At 40.5% G+C, this 17,101-nt stretch overlaps 1 protein-coding gene and 1 long non-coding RNA gene across 3 annotated transcripts in view; one reads left to right on the forward strand and one right to left on the reverse strand.

Annotated features, from left to right (window-relative positions):
- LOC126958099 (uncharacterized) overlaps nucleotides 1-13,265 on the forward strand; it is a 39,482-nt gene extending 26,217 nt beyond the window's left edge. The window contains exon 3 of the long non-coding RNA XR_007727092.1: nucleotides 13,191-13,265. This is a non-coding gene — a long non-coding RNA (uncharacterized LOC126958099). The remainder of the gene's footprint in view (nucleotides 1-13,190) is intronic.
- Nucleotides 1-17,101, reverse strand: part of GABRG3 (gamma-aminobutyric acid type A receptor subunit gamma3) — a 570,535-nt gene that overhangs the window by 399,359 nt on the left and 154,075 nt on the right. The window lies entirely within an intron of this gene.

Consider the following 17,101-nt stretch of genomic DNA (forward strand, 5'->3'; position numbering starts at 1 on the left):
AACAATTAACAGAGTGAAGAGACAACCTACAGAATGGAAGAAAATATCTACAAATTATACATCTGACAAGGGGCTAATATCCAGAATTTATAAGAAACTTGAACAACTCAGTAACAAAAATAAAAGTAATCCAACTTAAAATTGGTGAAAAGACCTGAATATACATTTCTCAAAAGAAGATATGAAAATGGCCTCTCTCTCTCTATATATATATATATGTATATGTTTGTTTGTTTTTTGTTTTTGTTTTTTTGAGATGGAGTTTCACTCTTGTTGCCCAGGCTGCAGTGCAGTGGTGCCATTTGAGCTCACTGCAAGCTCCACCTTCTGGTTTCAAGTGATTCTCCTGCCTCAGCCTCCCAAGTAGCTGGGATAACAGGCACAAGCCACCACGCCCAGCTAATTTTTTGTATTTTTAGTAGAGACAGGGTTTCACCATGTTGGCCAGGATGGTCTCAATCTCTTGACCTCGTGATCCACCCACCTCAGTCTCCCAAAGTGCTGGGATTACAGGTGTGAGCCACTGTGCCCAGCCCAAAATACATATTTTTAAAATGCTCAACATCTCTAATCAGTGAAATGAAAAATCAAAACCACAGTAAGATATCACCTTACCCCAATTATCAAAAAGATGAAAAATAACAAATACTGGTGAGGATATGGAGAAAGGAGAACTGCTGATGGGGTGGAAATGTAAATTAGTACAGGAATAATGGAAAACAGTATGGATGTTCCTCAAAACAAATAAAAATAGAACTGCATTTTACCCTGTATGTATAACAATTACATGTCCATCAAAAATATTAAACAAAATTTTTTTAAAAATTAAAGAAGAATTAACACCAATTATCCTCAGATGCTTCAAAATATTGAAGAGGAGGGAATACTTACAAACTCATTATACGAGGTTGGGTTTATCCTGATACCAACACCAGACAAAGACACTCTAAAAAGAGAAAACTACAAACCAATATCCTTTATGAATATTGATACAAGAATCCTGAATGAAATGCTATCAAACAGAATTAAGTAACACTTTAAAAGGACCATAGAGCATGAAAAAGTATGGTTTATTCTTGGAAAGCAAGGATAGTTTGACATATAAAAATGAATCAATGCAATAAACCAAACTAACAGAATGAAGGGGAAAAAGCACATGATCATCTCAATTGATGCAGAAAAAGTATATGACAAACTTCAACACCCTTTCATGAAAAAAAGCACTCAAAGACTCAGAATAGAAGATAACTAATGTACCACAATAAAAGCCATGTATAAAAAGCCATGTATAAAAACCCATTGCCAACATCACATTCAATAGTGAATGATTGAAAGCTTTTCCTCTGAAATCAGGGACAGGACAAGAATGCCCATTTTACCACTTTTATTAAATGTAGTATTGGAATTTCTAGCCAGAGTAATTAGGAAACAAAAGAAAATTAAAAGGTATACAAATTGGAAAGGAAAATGTAAAATTATCTCTTTTCACAGACATGATTTTATATGCAGAAAAGCCTAAAGACTTCACACCAAAAAATAGTAATAATAACAAAGACAAAAACTTGCTAGGACTAACAAATGAATTCAGCAAAGTTAGAGGACAGGATACAAAGTCAACACCCCCAAATCAGTTATATTTTCATATAACAAAGAACAATCTGTAAACAAAATTAAGGAAACAATTCCATTTACAATAGTACCAGAAAGAATAAGAACTCAGAAATAAACTGAACCAATGGACAACAGATATGTATGCTGAAAGAAATTAAGGAAGATACCAACAAATGGAAAGATTCTGTGTTTACAGATCAAAAGATCTAATATTAAGATGTCAATACTACCCAAAGTGATCTACAGACTCAATGTAACCTATTAAAATTCCAATGATTTTTTTTTGCATAAATTGAAAAGAAAATCCTAGAATATAGAAATTCAAAAGACTCTAAATATCCAAAACAGTCTTGAAGAAGAACAAAGCTGGAGGTCTCATACTTCCTGACTTCAAAACTTACTACAAAGTTACAGTAATCAAAAAAGTATGGTAATTATATAAAGACAGACATCTAGACCAGTGGAACAAAGAGCCCCGAAATAAAGCCACACAAATATTGTCAAATGATTTTTGACAAAGGTGCCAAGACCATTAAATGCAGAATGGACAGTCTTCCCACAAGCGTGATGAAAAAACTGGATATCCAGAAGCAAAAGAATGAAGTTGGGAGTTATATCACATACAAAAATTAATTCAAATTTTAACAAAGACCTACATATACCAGCTAAAACTTAACTGTTAGATGAAAACGTCGGGGAAAAGCTTCATGACATTAAACTTGGCAATTATTTCTTGAATATGACATCATAACAAAAGCGACAAAAGAAAAAAATAGATACTTTCGACTATATCAAAATTAACTTTTATGCATCAAAAGTCCCTATCAACAAATTGAAAAGACAACATATAGAATGTGAGAAAATATTTACATATTATTACATATTTGACAATGGGTTAGCATCCAGAATATATAAAGAACCACAACAGAACAACTATTTAAAACAACAATAGTAACCTGATTTAAACTGGGCAAAGGACTTGAATAGGTATTTCTCCAAAGAAGATATACAAAGGGCCAATAAATACATGTAAGGTTGTACAGTATCACTAGTTATTAGGAAAATGCAAATCAAAACCACAATGGGACACCACTTCACACCCATTATGATGGCTGTTATGAAAACAAAAACAAAAACAAAAAACAAAAACAGAAACTAACGAGTGTTGGTGAGGACGTGGAGAATAGGCATTTCTTTGCACTGCTGATAACAATGTAAAATGGCATAGCCACTACAGAAAACAGTATGGGAGTTCCTCAGAAAAATATAAATTATCATATGACCTAGCAATTTAATTCCAGGTGTACACCCAAAAGAACTGAAACCAGGGACTCAGGCAGACATTTGTGTACACGTAGTAGCATTATTCACAATAACCAGAAGGCGGAAGCAACCCAGGTGTCCACTAAGATTGAATGGTTAAATACAATATGCCATATACATATAATGAATATTATTCATCCTGAAAAAGGAAGGAAATTCTGACACATGCTAAGACATGAATGAACCTTGAAGACATTAATGCTAAATGTAATTAAACAGTAGCAAAAGGACAGATGCTATATGATTCCACTGTATAAAGCACCTTGAGTAATCAGATTCACAGAGACAGAAAGTAGAATGTGGTTGCCAGGGACTGGAAGATGCAAGGACCGGGAAGTTACTGTTTAAAGGAGGTAAAATTTCAGTTTTAGAAGATGAAAATTTCTTTAGCTGAACAGTGGTGATAATAGCACAACAATCTGAATGTTCTTAATGATACTGAACTATACCTTCAAAATGATACATTTTATGTTATATGCATACATGTTCTATGTTATGTATATTTTTACCCTCCCCAAATTCTCCAAACCTCCAATATTGACTTAAATTATTTTTAATTTTATCTAAGTATGTGGGAACTTAAGATATAAATTCCATATCTTCTAATTCTCACATCACTATAAATTACATTTTATAAATAAAATTCAAAACTGAAAATCAATTAAAAATATCCAATTGACCTCACTCAAATAATGAGACACACGGTATCGTTCTGCCGGCAGGTAACTACAGCCTGCAACAGGAACAGTAGGAGAACTCCAGAAATTGTCTGGAGCCAGAGGGCTCTGCGAAGAAGTCACTTCAGTTCTGGACTCGGCTTTCTATCTCTGCCTTCTTGCCATGGTTGTGGACAAGTTCTAACAAAACAACTGTGTCAAATTGTTCTGCTTTACAAATGCTCAGCGTTACACTTACTTAATCAACACCGCATCCAAATATATAAAATATCAGCAACGTGTCAATGCAAGTGACAACATACTCTGTGAAACATTCACACACTAGAAGGGAAGCCATGCTGGCTGCAGCTCAACCTCAGGATTATGGGCTTCAAGGCAAGGGTACATGACTCACTCAATGGATCTCCCCAAAAGTAAGCCTTCTGGACAATTATTTTAAATAATTCCTGTACCCGATATGTCTTAAAGCACTGACTCATGGGTTGATCATGCATGAAGCGAGACATGTGTGGAAAATCTGTGGCATCCAGCACCCTCCACAAGGTAGAGCAACACACAGCACACAGCATCACAGCAGCCAGGAGCTCTCCTCCACCAGATACGGAGGCCAAGCACTAGTCGCAAACGAACCACATTTTATCTTTTTTGTAGAGACAGGGTCTCACTATGTTGCCCAGGCTGATTTTGAATTCCCGGCCTCAAGCCATCCTCCCTCCTGGGCCTCCCCAAGTGCTGGGATTACAGGTGGGAGCCGCCATCCCTGGCCTCAAACCACATGTTAAAGGATGAAAGGTTTCCCTTTATATGGCATGAGATGTGTCCATTTTATTGCTTTCCATACCCAGGTCATATCTCCTACTTCTCATTCTGTAATCTATTTTCCACTGATGAGATACTTTATCACCAGCACCCACGTGGCCAGGTCACAAGACAAAGCAGGCTCATCTCCACCCTCCACACCCACCAGTAGGGGTCTCTATTCTCACTGCCCACTGTGTGCTGTCCAGACCTGTCAAGGCCAAAGGCTATTTTTGTTGTAAACATGTGTATTATTTAAAATAATAAATTGATGACTCGGGGAAAAACTGAATAATAGGGTCACCAAACAAACACTGCTTAAGTACATGTTGGCCATGCAGGTATAAAGGTGTAGGGGCTGGCACTCTGTTCGTTGATATCTTTAATTTCTCCCTCCAACCTGAAGTGCAGAAATTAGAATTTACAGAAGAAGCTGTGCTTTCTGCCTAAAAGCAGACATGACTTCCAAGGAGACCCCAGAGATTTTTCACTTTCCCCAAGTGAAACCTTGTCCACATTAAACAGCTCCCACCCCCCACCCTCAGCCCCTGGCAACCAACATTCTACTTTCTGTCTCTAAGAATTTGACCACTCTAAGTATTTCATCTAAGTAGAATCATACAGAATTTGTCTTTCTGACTGGCTTATTTTACTTAGCATAATATCCTCAAGGTTCATGCATATTATAGCATGTGCAGGCATTTCCTTTTCCTGGCTGAATCATATTCCATTCTATTTATCTATCATATTTTATCTATTCATCCATCAGTGAGCACTTGGGTTGCATCCAAGTTTTAATTACTGTGAACAATGCTGCTAGGAACATGGGTATACACAGATCTGTTCAGGACCCTGTTTTTAATTCTTTTGTGTATACACTTACAAGTGGAATTGCTGAAACCACTTGATTTTTAGGATCATCTTTTTCTTTTCATGTCCTGCCAAATGCAGTCAATACCAAGCAATGTATACTATTGAAAATCTATTTTCCAATCTCTCCGCTGGCCATGAGGTCTGTAGGCGCCTGACCTGACTTCCAAGTTACTGCCCCTGAGGCCAAACGCTACCTCACTACATGCCAGGGTCACCGTGTCCTCCACCTACGCGGGGCTCCCTCACCGTCGCTGTCACCTGAAGCCAATGCTGCATTTCAGGGTTTGGGTCATTATGCCATCCACCCCTAGCACCTGTCTCAAATCCACCATGGCGGACTAAACTAAACTACGGCAGGAGGTGGGGCTGCAAGGTCAGTGGCCTCAGCCAACAGCATTATTGCCCAGTGGCTCAGTGCTGTTCCATCCCAACGCTGGATTTGCTCCACTTTGGGGAGATGACTCACCACCACAGAGGGCAGGGGAGCCTGGAAAGGCCTCGCCCCAGCATTCAGTGCTCAGGCCTGGAAGTGACACCCATCGCTTCCATGGGAAACCCACGGCCTCCCCCAGCCAGGTGGCCACGGCACACCACAGTGCAGCCACAGCCACAGCCAGGAAGTGCTCTCCTGAAGACGGTCGGATGTCAGAGGCCTAGAAGCACTCTGAGAACAGTACTGATGCTACTGTCAGTGGGAAAGATTGAGGACTGAACGCAAGTCAACTGTTCTGGCGGATTCACCAAGTCAGACAAGACCTAATCGGGAGTTCCTCCCCTGCCTATGTGCTGGGTAACTTTGACTAGGTTAGTGAGCCTCCCCATGCCCCAGTTTTCTCATCTGTAAATTAGGGTGATAATATGATTTAACTTTAGGATATTTGTGAGGCTCCAATAAGACAATGTACAGAAAGCATTTAGTAAGGAAAGTGTAAAATAAAGAAGCCCTGTTCTCTCAACTTGCTACTCACTGGTTTTATGTCACGCCACTGGTTGCTGTAAGCACGTGATTGTGTCTCTCCGATCTCCCAGTGGATCTGGGCTAAGGGAAGACACATTTAACTGCACTGTGATCAGCAATTGCTGCGTCTAACCATCATCTCTGCTGAGTTGCTGGCATAAGGCAGTTCTTCCTTTTTTACTGGAACATGCCCTTTGGAAGCTCCTAATAGGTCATATTATCTGCCCTCATTCTATTAAGAGGCATTTGGCTACACAGTTGAAGATGGTGTTCCATATGGTGTTTGTAATGGTCCCAAGCAGACTTGAGCATGAGTGCCACAGCACACACGGCCTAGCCTTGCGGCAGACAGCGGCCGGTTGCTATGTGGTGCGTGGCTGCTGTCTCTGTTTCCCTCTGAGAGATAGTCTTCCTTTCAGGCACACAGTGCTCCCACAAAGAATACTAATATCTAATACCTAACGCTAATATTGAACAATGTTAAAAGCTAATGTCTAACAACGCTATTATATTTTTTCTTTTATCTTTGGTTGACACACAAAATTGTACATGTTCATGGAATACAGAGTGATACTTCAATACAGGTATATAATATGTAATGATCAAATCCTGGTAAGCAGCATATCCATCACCTCAAATACTTACCAGTTGTGTTGTGAACACTCAAAATTCTCTCTTTTAGCTTCTTGAAAATATGCAATAAATTACTGCTAACAATACTTGCCCCGCAGCACTCATTCCTACTTGGCTATAACTTTGTGCGCATTAACCAACCTCTCCCCACCCTCTCCTCCTCCCTTCCCTTCTCAGCCTCTAATAACCTCTATTCTCCTCTCTGCTTTTCTTTAGCTCCCACATATAAGTGAGACCATGCGATATTTATCTTTCTGTGACACTATTTCTTTACCTATCTTTGAATTACCTTCCACTGTACAACAGTGTCTACAAAAAACAGTGATAGATTTCATTTGAAATATTTCTTTTTTTACTAATAAAAAGTCTTTCGGCATATCATTACACTACATCTCTTTGGTTTGAGAAATATAATTAAATTAAGATGTTTTGGAAATGCGACTGGCTGCTGTCATTAAAAGCCAAAGTCTGATGAACATCTGGAGAGAAATAATCCCACACAGTAGTAAGCAAGCAGGAAGAATAGTACCAGAGTGCGCTGAGGTTTTTAAGAAATCAGTAGCCATAATTAGAGTGAACGCAATTATAACGCATCAGACAGGTAGTCTCAGCAGCACTGCTGAAAAAGAAAAAGGTTGGGCAAGCTTTCGAAGGCTATTTTTTCAAAGGAACCAGAACAGCTCCTCCAGGGTTTTATAAGCAGAGACAACCTTTACGGGGCCCTGCCTGAGCCAACAAGCTGGTTGGGGAGGGGGGCTAAGCTGGCTCAAGCACCCACATCTGTTGCCCCCAGGGTCCCCTGCTTCCCTGGTAGAGCTGTTATCTAAAGCCAAGAGGTGCTGAGTCAGGCTCTGAAAGACGGAGGCAATGCCAGGAAGCCGTGATGATTAATCAATGATAAGAAGACTTCAGCAATCGCCCATTGTGTCAAGACTCTGTCATTGGCATCCTAGTCTCTCCCTCCATTTCCCCGGCTCACACTGTAAATTAGGGCAAAGCCATCCGTCTCACCTGCATGGAAAAAGGGCTCTGCTCCAGATGTCCTCATAGACAGTACCTGCTGTGTCCTCTCATGCTGGAAGGGGTGAGGGAGCTCCACAGGCCTCTTTTATAAGCGCACTAATCCCATTCATAATGGCTCCAACATCAGGACCTAATCACCTCCCAAAGGCCCCACTTCCTAGTAGTATCATCTTGGAGGTTAGGTTGCAACATACTAATTTTGCAGGGACACAGACATTCAGACCATAACAGTGTCCAATAGCCAAAAAGATATCTGATACCTACAAGAATGAGAACTCATCTATTTCTTTTCACTAACATATTGGCACACCTATTTTAACCATTAGCATATTCCAACCTTCCATTAAAGTTTCACTGACAAACAGTGACTTCACAGATGCCCTATTAGGCAAAATCAGCATGTGAGGGTAATATGCTTCTCAGAAAAAGATGGAAAGGGAGAGGGAAAAAGGGGATCCCCCTGAGCTTCACACCACCGCTGCCAGCCAGGCCCATCTTTGCTCTTCATCTTACTAGAGGTGGGCCAGATTGGCTTTGGGGACCACCGTCACATTCCTGAAATAATTTCCCTGCTTGCTTTCCATGCTAAACACAGCATCTTTTCCAAATACCAAAATGAGCTACATGGGGAAGTGAGTGAAGCTCTCTGGGTGAATGGGGTCTCCGCTGCTTTACTAAGCTTCAAGTGCAATTGTCACCTACTTATCTACTTTGTGGAGTACGAGACAGTAGCTAAAGTTGTACCAGGACATCTACTGACACCATTGGTGTAAAGCTTTCAACAGGAGGCCATGGAGCCAGCCCAGCCTTGTGTGCAGTGCAGTGACCTTCTCCAGGGCACAGGCTGTCTGCGCCTCCATTCTGTAGGAGAGGGGTTTCCCTGAAATCATGTTGCGTTGCTTTTCTCTCTCAATTGCTTTTATTTTTTACCAAGTGCAAAGCAGACTCATAGGCAAAATTCCTCCACACGTGGAATAATTTGTGGCAGACTGGTTAACAACAGTGCAGATGCTGGGTTTGAACCCACTCCTAGCTGTGGGAACCTAAACAAGTTATATCACATTTCTTTGCTTCACTTTCTTCATCTGTCAAAGAAGATAATAATGGCTTCTGCCACAGAGTTGCTCTGATTATCCTGTGGCACATCGCATATAAAACAGTACCGTGTTGAGCACATAAATGTTTGTATCTATATTATTTGGCCAACAGATCTTTAAAATATTTTTTCACTTTTAATTTCTGTGGGTATACAGTAGGTGTATATATTTATGGAGCACATGAGATGTTTTGAGCATGTGATATATAATAATCACATCATGGAGAATGGGGTATCCATCCCGTCAAGCCTTTATCCTTTGTGCTACAAACAATCCAATTAACACTCTTTTAGTTATTTTAAAATTTACTATTATTTTGACTATAGTTACCTTCTTGTGCTATCAAATATTAGGTCTTATTCATTCTTTCTAACTATCTTTTGTATCCATTAACCATCCCCACACCCGTCCCTCCATCCCCCATGACTCTTCCCGGCCTCTGGTAACCATCCTTCTACTCTCTATCTCCGTGAGTTCAACTGTTTTGATGTTTAGATCCCACAAATAAGTGAGAACATGTGGTGTTTGTCTTTCTGGCTTATTTCATTTAACATAATGATCTCCAGTTCTATCCGTGTTGTTGCAAATAACAGAATCTCAGTCTTTTTTATTAGCCAAACAGATCTTATAGACTCAACCTTTTAAGGTTATGTATAATATTGTGGTGGAAACTCACTGCCTGGGTTCATACACTGGCTCGACTATTTTCTATTGTTATGACCTTGGGCAAATTACAGATCCTTTCTAAGTATGTAAAGAGCTTGGAACAGTAGGTGGCACAGCATTTAGAGGGGTGCACAGCATCACTGTGGTGGTGACTGGCTGAACAGCCCCAGGCACAGCCTCTACACAGTCACTATGAGTCACATTAGCTGTACAACCCGGAGCCACTATGTGGCTGTGCATATAGCTATTGACTGAATAACTTAGGTGCCATCTGCTCAAAGGGAAATTAGACATGATGGAATCAGGGTGGTATCACCGAAGGAAAGCTGAGCCCCTCTTGAAGGCTCTCATCTCCGAAGCTGGTACGAATATGAGCACTCTCCAAGGGCAAAGGCATCTGGAGCTTGTGAACATCTGCCTTAGAGCAATCATGAACATCTTCAAAGACTGACCCCAAACACAAGCTCCATTCCACTGGTGAGAAAATTAACCAGCTTCCAGAATCACCAGACATTTGATTCCTTACCTGGTTCCCGTCACGGGGCTGACGTGTGCAGTGCACCAGAGACATAAGCTACTCTCTAAGAATGCCACCTTCTCATTGTCTAAAAGACTTTTGCTAGCTAGAGATAATAAATGAAGTGAAAATGTAATCTAAATATTGAATGGCATTCCTTCCCCAAGGCAGCAGACTCGCTGAATGCCAGGCTGTGGATGACCTCAGATTACTTACTGTGTTATTTTAAGGTCAACTAAGTTCGGCATACATTGAGCAAAAATTGATTTTTAAAATGAACAAAGTCTCCCAAGAGTACTGAGATATTAACAACTGGGGAGATTAGCTGACATTTTTATGACAATGAAGCTATAATCTCAGGCTGCCTTTGACCCAGGTGAATATCTGTATTATGTGAGACACAGATAACTTGGAGATTTTAATACGTTTCCTATAAGTCAACCTTCTGATAACAAGAAGATGGCCTTCAAGAATCGGCCTCAGCCAGAGGAATATTGGTTGGCAATGACGACCAGCAGTCGGCTTACTGGGAGCCCAATCTGGGAGGGCCCACAGACAAGCAGAAGGCCCACACGAAACTAGACCTTGATAATTACCTATTACTTTTTATCACTCCATAATTACTAATTACTTTATCAGGGGCCAAAGATAAAATATCATGACCTTCCCTACAATCACTGGCATTCTACAAGCAATGACAACAGTCAACAAGAGCACGCATCCCCAAGGAAAGAAGTAATATCACACATAGACCAGGAGCTATAAAAACACAAATGTGACCAGAGGCCAGCCAGATAACACAAATCATTGAAGCACCTAGATGTGTGAAAAGCGCCTATGCATGCAAGACAATAATCAGCAGCAACACACAATAAGCAAGAAAGGATTGTGATGAGATGAGTAACAATGAACCTGCTCAGAGCAAGCCGCTATTTCTCAGCCCACACTGACACTGGTCATGTAAAAGCAGATCTGGCATCAGGCTTCTTAAGATCTGGGGACACAGAGTTTTAATATGAAATTTCCTGACATTTCCCGTTAGCAGTGAATTCAGTTGTTTAAACATTATGTGTCACCAACAGACTCAAAGAAACCTTCCATGATCCCCACCTCCTGGTGTTCACATATTCATTTAATCCCCAACCCTTGAGTATGAGCAGGACCTGTGGCTTGCTTCCAACCAATAAAGTACAGCAAGGTGGCAGACGTCACTTCCATGATCCCGTTACATTGCACAGGACTCTGCCTCGCTAGCACATTGCACAGGACTCTGTCTCGCTAGCACATTGCACAGGACCCTGCCTCACTAGCACATTGCACAGGACTCTGCCTTGCTAGCACATTGCACAGGACTCTGCCTCGCTAGCAGATGTGCTCTGGGGGCTCTCCTTGCTGCCTTAATGAAGTGAGCAGCTGTGCTAGGAATGCCCATGTGCCAAGGAAATGGAGATGGCTTCTTGGAACTGTGGCACCTCTGGGAGCTGAGGGCAGTGGCCGGGAGCTGTGATAAGTCTCCAGGTGACTTTCCATACGAACCCAAGGACCTCAGTCCTGAAATCACAAGAATATGAATTCTATGAATGACCTGAGTAAAGCACATTCGTCCGCATTTGAGACTCTAGATGACAACACAGCCCAAGGACACCATAACTTCAGCCTCATTAGACCTTAACCAAAGAACTAACTGAAGACATGTCGAGACTCCTGACCTGCAGAAATCATGAGGCAGTAAGTGTATGTGGCTTTATACCACTGTGCTCCCGTTACACAGCAGTAGATAACTATCATCACGCAAACCAAACTGACCACATCTACAGGGCATATTTCACCATAAACATGTAGGACTGAAAAAGTTATATCTTTTCCTTAACCATTGCAAGGTTCATGCCTGAAACTCTTATAACAAAAGACACATTATCAAGAAAAACATACAAATGTATTTAGTATAAGATTTATGTTACACTGGAGCCTTCATAAATGAAGACCCAAACAAATAGGGAAAATGGTATATGTTTATGCTTGAGTCTGATGAAGAGTGGACAGCTGCATAGAGGTGTGATTGGATGAAAGGAGGTGTGATCTGACGATGAGGAAACAGGGAGGACTTAGTAAGGTCTATTTGTTCAGATTTTTCTTGGTGTCTACGTTTCATACCTTTCCTCAGGGTACAGGGAGAACACCGCTGGGATGAGGGTCTTATGAGAGTGGAAGATTAGAAAATTATTTTATGGCCTGCTTCAGAGAAGAATGGTAGGAGAATGTCTGTAAGTGACCTTCCTGCTTCTGCTGTTCCCTCAAAGGCCAGGGTGCCATATTTTGGGGCAGTGTGTACTGATCACCTCAGTCAACAAGGCTGCAACTAGGTTGCAACATTTGGTGTATTCCATAAAACCTGACATCAATATTTGCCAAAATTATAAAACTTTCTGGGCCGAGACTCCAAAGCATCTAAAGAAAACAGAAGAACTCGGAAAGTCCTAATAATACATGAAGGGTAAATATAGTAAATAGTACATGAAGGGTATGGTTTTTAAATTTCATATCCTCATTAGTGAATCAGCAGAATGACTGAGACATAACCCTGGATTTTCCTATGACATTTGGTAAAATTTTCTGTTATCATTTATATTCAGACTGCACCAGTGTGGTCTACATGAAAAGACAAACAGCTTCAGAGTGGAACTCTTCAGGCACTAGGTGATTCACAAATTGAACTAAGTCAAATGCAAAGTAGTTGCAAAATGTATGTTAAGTACATGCACAAATGACATTAATGGACAGTGCTACCATGGCACATCTCAGGCATCTGCCCCGGTGCTGTTCTTTTTGCAATATCAGAATTAGTAACTTAAAACAGAGGGCCTGGATAACAAACTCATGAGTGCCATGTTGTTTGGAGGGAAACCAAGTTGGGTGAAATGCCATGTTGGTCAATGCCATCATCCTTGTTCGTGTACCACATAACACGTACACGTAAGCCATGCTGCCAGCAGTCCCTTCCCTCTCTGTTCTAGGCCTTGGAGAACCATGGTCAATTTTAAGAAGTACCACACACAAATTAAGAGTCTTCTGGAGAATTCGACCAAGCATGGCGGTAAGTTTGGCACTCAGTAAATTATTATTCAAGAATTACATTACGGACTGACTTAATGGATAGACCATAAACTAAAGTGTTGAAGAACGGTCTGGAAAGATGACGCCTTGAAACTTGTGAGAGAAGAGGTCGTGAGAGGGACAGCGTGCCAGTGTGTCCTTCTGGTTCCGTACATTGGTTAAATACAGGAGCCAGACTGCTTGGGTTCAAATCCAGGTCCTACACCTGCATGTTGTGTTACTTACCCCCTTTACACTTAAGTTTCCTTATTTGTAAAACAAAGATCAGAATATCAGCCCCTTTTCTAGAGGGTATTCTTGAAGAGACAATGTATAAGCACATTCACTGGGCTTAGAAAGATGTACAGGACACAGCAGCACTTATCGGCATTATTGGTTATTATTGTTGTCATTATTTGTTAAATTATTTTTCATTAGTTAAAGAGCTAATAAGAAGTAGGCTTAGTCTGAATTATTCCTGAGGTCAGAAATGGTATTAGTGGATAAAGAAAACCTTTCTAATAATCTGAGCAGCCCTGAAATGGGAATGGGTTGTTTTGAAGAACACCTCACCCCTGGAAATCTGCCAATCATTTTCTACGATGTTTTTGAGGGAGTTCATATGAAAACATATTTTATTTGTCTCAATCACTCAACAATGCAAGTGCTCCTCATGGGAGTACCTTTTACCCAACCTGACCCCAAAATGGTACAGGCGGACCACTGTGTGTGTCTTGGGAAAAGGCTGGGATAATATGACTCGTTTAGGCTACACAAAGAAGACTCACTTCTCTGTGGTCTACTAATATCTGCACCTAAGAAACTTTTGAGTATTGTTCTGCTTCAGGAGAGAAGACTTCAAACTGAAATTCAGTGCTCAGATTCACAGAGTAGGGGGTGGGAAAGACATTTACATATGTAAGACAAGAATAAAGTTTCAAAGAAAATACTTCAATGAAATGAGATTTCTTTTTAAAAAGGAAGTTCAAGGTAAGAAACAAAGGCTTTGGGCTCTAAAGCCAAACTGTCTGGGTTGAAATTGTTTCCTTCCCTTATTAGCTTTGTGACCTTGAGCTATTGTTTAACATTCTTCTGCCTGAATTTGCTTAACCAAAATTCAGGACAGTAATAGAACCTATCTCAGATGGCTGTTGTGAGGATTAAATGGTGTCTTTTTGTGTGTGCTGATAGAACACGATACCTGAGACTGGGTAATTTATGAATGACATAAATGTATTTCTCATGGTTCTGCAGGCGGGGAAGTCCAAGATCAAGGTGCTGGTGGATTCAATGTCTGGTGAGGGCAGCTCTGCGCTTCCAAGATGGCGTCTCTTGATGCACCTCACAGAGAGGAAGGCATGAATGCTGTGTCTGTCTTCACATGGCAGAAGAGGTAGAAGGGAAAAAAGGCCAAATGCTGGGTGAAGCCTCTTTTCTAAGAACCTTAATCCCATTCACAAGAAAGGAGCCCTCAGGACCCAAGCACCTCCTCAAGGCCCCCCTCTTAATACTATTGCATTGGAGATTAAGTTTCAACATGAATTTTAGAGAAACACAAACACCGAAACCATAGTAAATGGTGGCTATGTTTCTTCTTTTCCTCCTCACTTTTCTTCTCCTTCTTTTTCTTAGTAGAAAAGTAGTAGTCACAGTAGAAGTGGTAGTACCAGCATTATTTTGCTAGAATCTTCCCTTATTCCTAGCATTTTGGATGACATAGGTAGATAGTGGATGTTTCTAGCGTTTTTGACATTAAGGAATGCAAGATAAACTGATATAGAACAAATACCAGGCATATATGAGAAAAAAAATACTAAAAGTCAAATTGTAAAGGCTATTATTGTATCTTTATGGAAAAAAATGAAGAAGCAACAATGACGACTCTCTCTTTAATCAAACGTTAGGCAGGCTCCTCTCAGTCCAGCTAGGCTCCATCTTTGGGCATGTCCTCCAGGGGCCCAAGTGTAACATGAATCCTGCTAAGCCAGTTTAGCCAGCACTCCCCACCCTTGATATCTGATGACATTCTCTATCCTCCTCCATCCCCTAGGTGATGTCTGACCACCCTGGCCTGCCTTTAGCAGGTTAGTTGAGGTTGATTTAGCCAGAATCTCTTAACCCTGATGTTTCCCCTTAGTAATTTTCCCTCCACTGGATCCCACCCTCGGTTCCTTGGATATAAATTCTCACTTTTCCTTGTTATATCTGGAGTTGAGCCCAAGTTCTGTACCAAGGGTTTCATTCTCCTACTGCAACGGTGTCTGAGTAAAATCTGATTTTACCCTTTCATTGTCTAGCTCTGATTTTCATTTGACAGGAGTCATCATTAAATCCTGTTTACAAGATTTGTATGTAACTACCTTGATTTGAAAACTGAGAATTTTGAAGGTTTTACTCTGTTCATAAATGCATGGAAGAATTTTGGGAAATTCTAGTGAAAAACAAATGTTGATTTAGAATATATACATTGAGATAATATGAAGTTCAAAGGTATGTTGTGAGGACTGGTTCCAGCAGGCCTGTAATTAGCCTGAGCTGTTGGACTGAAATAAGAAATATGCCTGCACAGTCGCAGCACCTAGTGAAGGCATGAAACATAATCACTGGCAATACTGATGGCAAACACAGATCCAAGGAGTTTTGGGGGATTCATGCCAGCTTTTCAGCATTGTTTATTGATAATCCATAAAGATGAGAAATGCAGAAGTATCTGCTCTTCGGCTTGGATGTGCGGCAGGAAAATGCCCACGTGAGCAGGAGAGTATTAAAACATCCTGACCACATTTTGTCCTGAGCTCCCTGGGTTCAGCACGTTCTGTGCACTGGTCAGCGGTTCCTGATCTGGGAGCAGTGGTGTTTCCATAAGGCCAAATGGAGCGCGCGGCTGGACCCAGAGGGAGCCTTTAACTGCCGTGGATATTCTTTCTTTAACGCTGCTGCTGAGCTAAACCTTTTTCCTGCGATAAACCATGGCTTTGTAAGCATGGTCGTTTGGGGTCCTCTGAGGCTTCTTAGCAATAGAATCCTGCCTAACTGCCACCATTAGTGAAAAAGGATAGCCTACTTACAAAAAAAAATACAGAAGTAGCTCACTTCCCTTTAATTCATTTTTATTTACAACGATTTATTGGCTGTGATAATATGAAAGTAAACTAAAGATAAATTTTAACAGCAAGAAAGTTATCAACATTTATCTAAAAATTAGTATTTCCAGAATTCAAGGAGCAATAGCATCTATTGAGAGACTTAGCTCAGGTAATAATGATAATAAATATCTTTGCAATGAAACCTGCAAATGCTAGTTACATCCGCGAGTTCCATGTGATGGTATATTTCCATCAACAAATAGAATAATCCTTCTGTGCTAGAATGGAAGGGGTTTAATGAATAAAAAAAAAGAATGATAACTCCTTTGGGTAAGCATTCTCTTATGCCTTCAATAAGTCTGCACCTTTCATTATCTAGTCAGTTAACTTTGTCTTCTTTCAATTTTAAATCACTGTCTTCATTCATGAGCTAAAACTATGCAGAAAACACAGCAGGATGTTTAATTAATGCTCACTCAGTTACTTTCATGACTGTTTTTCAAGTCAACATTTTACAAATATTCTCCTCTTTTTGCAGAGAATACGGAATTTTTGCAGAGAATACAGAGAATTCTGAAGAGCACTTCAGAATTCAAACAATCACTACTTCTTGGTATGGTTATACTGGGACTGTTATGCATGTGTTATGGATTAAAGCAAATAAAGAATCAAGTCAGTGAACTGGAATTTCCAACCATGGGAGAAAGAATGCACACCTATAAGACTGATGGAGTTAGGTAAGATCA

This window comes from Macaca thibetana, chromosome 7 (assembly GCF_024542745.1).
Source record: "Macaca thibetana thibetana isolate TM-01 chromosome 7, ASM2454274v1, whole genome shotgun sequence".
Lineage (NCBI taxonomy): Eukaryota > Metazoa > Chordata > Mammalia > Primates > Cercopithecidae > Macaca > Macaca thibetana.